This window comes from Macrobrachium rosenbergii, chromosome 57 (genome assembly GCF_040412425.1).
Source record: "Macrobrachium rosenbergii isolate ZJJX-2024 chromosome 57, ASM4041242v1, whole genome shotgun sequence".
NCBI classification, from domain to species: Eukaryota; Metazoa; Arthropoda; class Malacostraca; order Decapoda; family Palaemonidae; genus Macrobrachium; species Macrobrachium rosenbergii.
Genome location: NC_089797.1, coordinates 284268 through 292500, shown reverse-complemented (window position 1 = coordinate 292500; position 8233 = coordinate 284268).

Below are 8233 nucleotides of genomic sequence, written 5' to 3'. Positions count from 1 at the left end.
GCTGGTGTCACCCGTCAGGTAACACATTGTGGGGAAATTAGCAGACGCGAAGAAGCAATCAATTTCTCATCTCAATTCAGATCTTGAGAGAATAGTGATGAAGTCATATTCAGTCCACTGGGTTATACATATTCATTTACCCGTGTTGGTGCCTCTGAAAATATAAGAAAAAAGTAATTTAAAGAAAATCAACTACAGGGGCAAAGCAAGAAACTCATGTAGCGTTTCTTTGCAAAGTCTGCTTTGCAACTTGTCACCTAAAACGGTTTTTTTTTTGTTTGCAAGCATGTTTTTGTGTCATTAACCTAACACCTGGGTGTAAATAACCCAGTCGACCGCCAATGCAGTTGACTGGAAGGGTTCAGGGTAACCTGGATAATAATTAATAATGCTTCAGGTACAGGTGAACGCGATATAAAACTCAGTTTTAAAAGAAAAAGTAGATGGATCAAGATACTAATTAAAATGAGTATGCATTATGCATTCTACTGCTGCGTATGGTTTGAAATTCTACAACAAAGATAAGATGAAGTTACGAAATAATTAAGATGAAAGAGATAGAGAATAATCGAAAGTCACTAATAATTGAAAGTTTGATAGAGAAAAAAACATGAGGTTTTCTTGTATTTGTTTCTTAATTTTCATAGTAGAAGCAATAATAGTAGTTGAAGTGAAAGTGATCTCATAATTATCACTAAAGCGTTTCTATTTGTGCTATTCATTTAATTATAACTGTATCCATCTTCCACGATACTTTAGAACTAATTGTAAGTTAATTTTTCTCTTATTTTGTAAACAGGAAATACTGATTTTGTCATGTAAGAATCATCTCTCACGAAGACTTCGGGAATTTCACCCCGTTATTCTCTTCGTTTCTCATTTCCGCCACCAGACCCGAATCCTGGTAAGGACATGTGGATTCCCCTTGGGTATAAGTGGTTCATACAGGTTTAGTTTATTTGAGATTAATGGGCTGCTCGTGACGTAATAATTAGAAGGTATAAAATGTCATGCAGAAAATTTGTTACATATAGTCATATATATATAAATTATATATATATATATATATATATATATATATATATATATATATATATATATATATATTATTAACAGGACCTCATTAAAACTAGATGGTATCTAGCAGAGATATTTAACCAAGAAAAGTTACAAGCTTTCTAGGACTAACAGTCCTCATTGTCAAGTAACTGTTGGTCCTAGAAAGCTTGTAACTTTTCCTGAATGAATATCTCCGCTAGATACCATCCAGTTTTAATGCGGTCCTGTTAGTAACTGTATTAATGCACAGAACAACTGTGTAAGTGATACAGTTAACATATATATATATATATATATATATATATATATATATATATATATATATATATATATATATATATATATATACACAGAGTCTGAACACCTGCTCAATCATAACATTCTCTAAAGCGCTCAAAATCAAATTAATCAGTCTTATTAGAAAGTGAAATTGCTCACTCGTGTATCACCGTCGGATGTTTTCTTATAATTACCCTGTAACACATTAATCATTTGTTTTCTGGTCTTAGCATCGTCAAGTGAAGATGCAGGCAACTTCCTGTCTATAAAACTGGCATAGTAAGTGGCCTCATTATTCATAATCATATTAGCATCACTTCTCAATAAAAAAAAAATTGCAGCTTCGAAATTTCTGGATGAGTCATGTTTAGATTTATGGCGTTTTAGCGAGATCTGAAGAGAATGATCGGAACAGTTCCCATAACAAGTGGAACTCAAGTGATCATGTTCAAATTAAGAACCAGTTTTGGGGGAAAAGGTCACTTGTTGTTACGACAGCGACCCACTGAATCAAGGGTCATGGAAACCCATAAATTGGACTGATGTGACGATGGGCAGAAAATGTTTGCACTTTTCCTGTATTACAATTAGTTGTTTGTGAATAGAATGGGAATGATGGGGCCGGTAGTGGTAGGAGATAGTTCTCTGTAACAGTTGTCCGCTTTTCTTACTTATTATGATTGGGAAATTTTATTTGAGAAAGTTCGCTGACAATCGACATAATTCATCAGTGGAAATAGGTGTTGATTTATATATATATATATATATATATATATATATATATATATATATATATATATATATATATATATATATATATATATATATATATATATATATATATATATATATATATATTGTATACATTTATATATACAGTATATACATGTATATATATAGGATATATATGTATATATATTTTTATACATGTATATGTACATATATATTATACATACATCCTTACATATATATATATATATATATATATATATATATATATATATATATATATATATATATATGGGTGTGTTTGCTTGTGTATAGACAACGAGATTGTCCAACAAGAATTAGGCAAATACATATAAACAACTTTGAACACTGGTTAAAACGCATTCAAACATATTTGTGAGTCCAGTGGCTAAGTCGAGATGTCTATAAAAGAACGAAATTAAAATAAAACCACTTCGTTCGTCCAGACACAAAAGTATACACGTACTTAAGAGCTTGTTGACATTTTCAGTTCACTATACACAGACTGTTGCCATGGTAACGGGAAAAACTGTTTCCACAGGGAAGACAGCGCATGCGCGTTAAGAGTTGTACTCCCTTCAGAGACAAAGTCCAGTTACACTAAACTTAGTGATTCACAGTTCTATCACTGCATGAAATCATAGTCACTAAATATTCACAGTTCATATTTACGCACGAAAGACACTAAATAAGGGCAGGAACGCCTATTATCACCTACCTTTCAGGAGTCGAGTTTGTTTACGTTACCCCGGAAGACAGACAAACAGACAGATAGATAGAGAGCCTTTACAGCGATTATGTACTTTATTGGCAATTTAAGCCAGCCATTGTGATGTGAAGTACATAACCATTATTTTCATAACATTGATTCTCTAAGTGCGGATAATTCTGATTAATTTTCCAGCTGTGAATCAGTTAATTATTAATTCTATTCTATTCTGCTATAGTTATTCCCATCCTATGTTGCTCCAAAAGGCTTCCCACTTCTTTTGTTTTCCAGAATAACTGAAGCTTTCTCTTATGAGGAAGTCTGTTGCCGTTGCTTCAAAAAGAGGTCCAAAAACTCCCAAATTACCTGCTTATCTTTCCTTGTTTCCCAACTATTCGTCAAATCGCTTAATTCACGTAACATAGTTACAGAGCCGGGATATTATACCTTATTAACTATCCATCTACAACTCATGTCATGTACTACATTATGCCCTATATTAAAGTGACAAAAAGAGGTAATAAGTTCAAAATATCTGACATTGTTTCAAATAATGCTTTTAATGATTTTTATTCTATTTCCCATTAACTACCACTTTCACAATAAAGATATACTATCAAGGAAATCTTATCTATTCCTATCCTGTAATCGTCTATCTGACAACAGCGATGAAAAACGAATAAGGAAAATCCAGAGTAATATGATCAAAATTTCTGACATTGTTTCAAATAATACTTTTAGTATTTTCTCCTATTTCCCATAAACTACTACCTTCACATAAAAATAAATTATAGAGAAAATATTGTTTATTTCTCAAAAATTAACCGTCGATCCCAAAATGAAAACAACAAGGAAGAAGAACAAGGAGAACACCAGATTGATAAAAAGTAAAGGCGAATTGCCCTCGATGACCAAAGTAGTCAGTCCCTTAAAAGCAGAAACTGGAGACAACAACACAAGCCTTTTGAAACTGATGACGCAATCAGGAGATAAACGCAATCTTGGACACAGCCACGGACAGATACCACAGCCCAGAGTTAGGGTGTAGTCAAGGTCACCCAATGTATGCGTCTGCTACCCCACCCCAAGAGTGATTAGTACCGTTTGTAAATAACGAACGCTCTGGCTATGCAAAAGCGGGCTTGCGAAATTTCCCTCAGCGACATAGAACGCTGGACGAAGGGGGATTGGCGTTACAAGGTCGTGGGAGGAAAAGAAGGTTTCGGTTAGTTTCTTTGCCCGTGGAGAGGTTTTGCTTTGCGTTTCCTGGATCAGGGATTTTTTTATTATTATTATTGTTGTTATTATTGTTATCATTATTATTATTATTTGAAGGGAGTAACCCTCCTTTAATCATGTTCTGTTAAAAAAACAGTGGAAATGGTTTTATAAAAGTCTTTTCAATTCTTCTCATTATTCTTTTTTCTTCAGGGCTGATATCTTCTTAGCAGATATCAGTCCTGAAGAAAAGAGAATAGTGAGAAGATTTGAAAAGACTTTATATAAAACCAGCTCAACTGATATTGCCATTCTTTTTAACAGAACATATTATTATTATTATTATTATTATTATTATTATTATTATTATTATTGTTGTTATTATTATTAACATGAACCCAATTCATATGGAACAAGCCCACCACAGGGGCCAATGACTTGAAATTCAAGCTTCCAATGAAAATGGTGCTCATTAGAAAGAAGTAACAGAAGGTAAAAGGGAAAGGCAGCAAGAATATATCACTTATTAGAAAAAAAAATAAATTAACAAGTTAATAAATGAATAGATAAAAGTGTAAGTAAATCATTCAAATGCAAGGAAAATGTATTAGGACAGTCATGCATTGCATCTTCGTTTGAACTTTTGAAGAGGTTCCAATTGCACGACATCCTCTGGAAGGCTGTTCCACTGTCCAACGGTGTGAGGAATAAAGTAGGACCTCTGGAAATTGTAGAAGTTCGACAGCGATGCATATTTGCTGCATATCTGTGGAAGACATCAGCAAAGAGAGCTTAATAAACCACAAATGGCGAAATGGCAATCATGCATGTCGAACATTGAGATTATGGAAATTTACAATAGAGCTTAACAATACGTGTTCGAAAGCTTGTGTTCTTGTAGCTGGAAACTAGTGCCATATTCTACTTGCGGTAAATTGCAAAAAAAAGTGATTTATCCTCTCAAGACTTGCTGTTCCTGGTTCATAACTTATGATAAGAGGTGTCTCCAGAGAAAAAAAATAAAACAGTGATCGCTGCTACATTCATACTTTTTCTGCTGAATCTTGGATGAACTCCCCGTGCAGTTAAATATCCACATCATTAACTGCCTCATACAACTACACAAATACCTCATTAGCAGTAAATCAAAACCCCTATTTTGCATACACTTATTTTGCGCAGGAGTCTTACGCACGAGTCTCAGAAAAATGACTAAACAGTGAATGAGTATCTATATCCTTATCGAAGAAATACTAACTGACGTAATGAAATGATCGAAAAAATACCGAATAACGCAATGAAACGAAGCTATCTTTTCTTTGAGCGTTGCCCAACCACCAAATGGATGTGTCTCTAGATTTTTAGAAGCATAGTTTCTACAAACGCTTTCTATAGCACGAGAGTACCGCCCGGCAGTAGTTAAAGCCGGTACAAGGTTAAAAGCTTTAACGGTTGACGTACCAAGTGGGAGCGGAGTGCACCACAAGAGAGAGAGAGAGAGAGAGAGAGAGAGAGAGAGAGAGAGAGACTGGCATCACCGGATTACTTCGATAAAAACTGGAAACGGATGTCGGTCTCACGGTCACCTGGTTTTGGAAGAGGTTGAACGCGTCAATTGTTCCTCGGTTGAGGAGTTCCGTAGGTGGTCCTGGGAGGAGAGAGGAGAAGAAGAAGAACGGTGACAGATAATTTAACCGATAAAGAGACGAGGGAAAAGGTTATTAATGAATATTAGCGATAAGACGATTTGGTATGTGGAGTTATGGACAGAGAAGCAGTGCAGGGAAAGATTGGTAGGAAAATTGGATTATTATCTGGTTGGCATTCAAATCAACAGGGGGCATTTATGCAAATATATTATCATCTATATATAGTAATAATAATATATATGTGTGCGTGTGTGTATAAATAAATATATATATAGATAGATAGACAGAGAGATGCAATACAAGGCAGACAAATGTATAAAAGTAACACTCGTATGTGCATGTGTGTGTGTGTGACGTGTATAATTATAGAGACACATACCAGCTGCAAACGAAGGCATTTGACAAGTGAACAAGAAGTGAACCTCTGACAATATTTGGTCAATTTAGGGTGGGACCAGGGGTCAAGGGTTAATCGCAAGAAGTCTTGGGTACCTTGAAATGTAGGTTATCTGGATTATAGTAATCAATTATGGGATTTCTGAAATGTTCCACCACAAATTTAGTAAACAAGATACGAAGAAAATTACCCTTAGTTTCTACATGGCTAATTCTTTAGGTTCATCTGATTATGGCCAAGGGAGTTTCTCGCTTTTGTTTTCTAGCATTCATTCATGGTCACCTGTCCATATACTGACCCGACTGAAAGTGGCTTAATTTGACAGGTGAATAGGATGAAGTATTTATATTTTTGACGTCTAAAGCACCCAGAACTGACCTTTCCATATTTGACAGGCACATAAGAGTTTGTTTGACCACATTATTATGGGTCCCTCCCACCCTCTCTCTCTCTCTCTCTCTCTCTCTCTCTCTCTCTCTCTCTCTCTCTCTCTCTCTCTCTCTCTCTCTCTCTCTCGAGCTGTCCTGCTAGGTCTGTCTATATTTGGCAGACTTAATCTCCTGAAAAGGAAACTAGTCTACTTGTATATGTGCTGTTTGACATTAAGATAAGGAGAAATTCTCTGGGAAAATTCTGTGGACCCTGACTGATATCGCCTTGCTAACTCTAATTCCCATCTCTTCCTGTGACTTACTCTTTTCTTTCTCTGTTATCTCACATCTTCAGTTTTATTTGCTATTCCCTGATATTTACTTAATTTATCATCTTTTCCTGTCAGTTCTCTCTCTGCAGGCTGATTTCCGCAAGGGGTTTCAGCTGATGTTTTATAGAGAGCAAAAAAGATAAAGGTCAATCTAATCTGAGGTTCTGACTTTTGAGTTACTTTTTCATTGTAAAAAGGTTCTCAGCTGAAGTTTTAAAGAAAGAAAGAAAGAGGGTCAGTCTGATTTGATGTTTCGGCACATAGTAAAAGCCCTCTGGAATAGTTTTACTTTGTAAATTCAGTTATAAAACCTTTTCTCGTCTCTGTAAGTAATATTCCTCTTGTACAGAAGGTCCAACCTGCTCTCAGCAATCAGATGGCATGTAGTACAGAGGCTAGCGTTTCGGTTTTCCTTGAAGCCGCGCCCTTGGAGGGTCGAAAAACTTTTTTGTTGTAAAAAAAATAAACTACCAAGTGTAGCTTCCCCTCTCTGTTGCTAACTTCGAAAAGTATAGTCCTTCAAAGTCCAACCCATTTTACAAAAACATTCATTCGTGCTCTGGTTCTGAAAATGTCAGAAGTTGCCTGAATTGTAAAGAGGTTTGGGGTCCCTATGAACTTACTCTAAATATCAGCTTTAGGACATTTCTTGTGATGGAATTGAATAATTAATAAATATGTATATATATATATATATATATATATATATATATATATATATATATATATATTGCATATATTGCATATATATATATATATATATATATATATATATATATATGTATATATATATGTGTATGCTATTGAGCTTATTTTCCCTCTTATGCAATTTCTATTGAAGTAAATATTATTATTTACAGAGACTATCTGTTTATTTAGATTCTGAATCAGTCTATATTCTTCCACAAATTCAGTCTAAATATATATATATATATATATATATATATATATATATATATATATATATATATATGTGTGTATATATATATATACATGTGTGTGTGTATCTGTACATATATACTGTATACGAATATGCAACAAATAACCACCGATACTGGTTATCCCCGGTAACCAGATACAGAATGAAGGCGTGGCTATAACTCCAGCAACCACACCCAAAAGGAAAAGATATGGATTATTATTCAACTGCATCGCTTGTGTCATGTTGGTTGAAAAGGCCAATTGTTATCTAGTCAGTGTTTAATTACTTATTTGAATCTGTGTGTGTGTTCTTGAATATGCATTTGCGTGGGTGTTTCAATGGCCTTTGTATGTATGTGTGTGTGTGGGTGATTGTGTATGATCGAGTTTGGATGTGTTTGTTTGAGTGAATTTATTTGAGTGTTTGTTTCTTAAGTGTATTCTACAAGTATGAATATAAACATGCATTGGCTGTAATGTGTTTATATCTATAAACATCTGTAATACTCTTCTTGCTTGTAAGTCCGACTGAAATACTTGGTAAAATG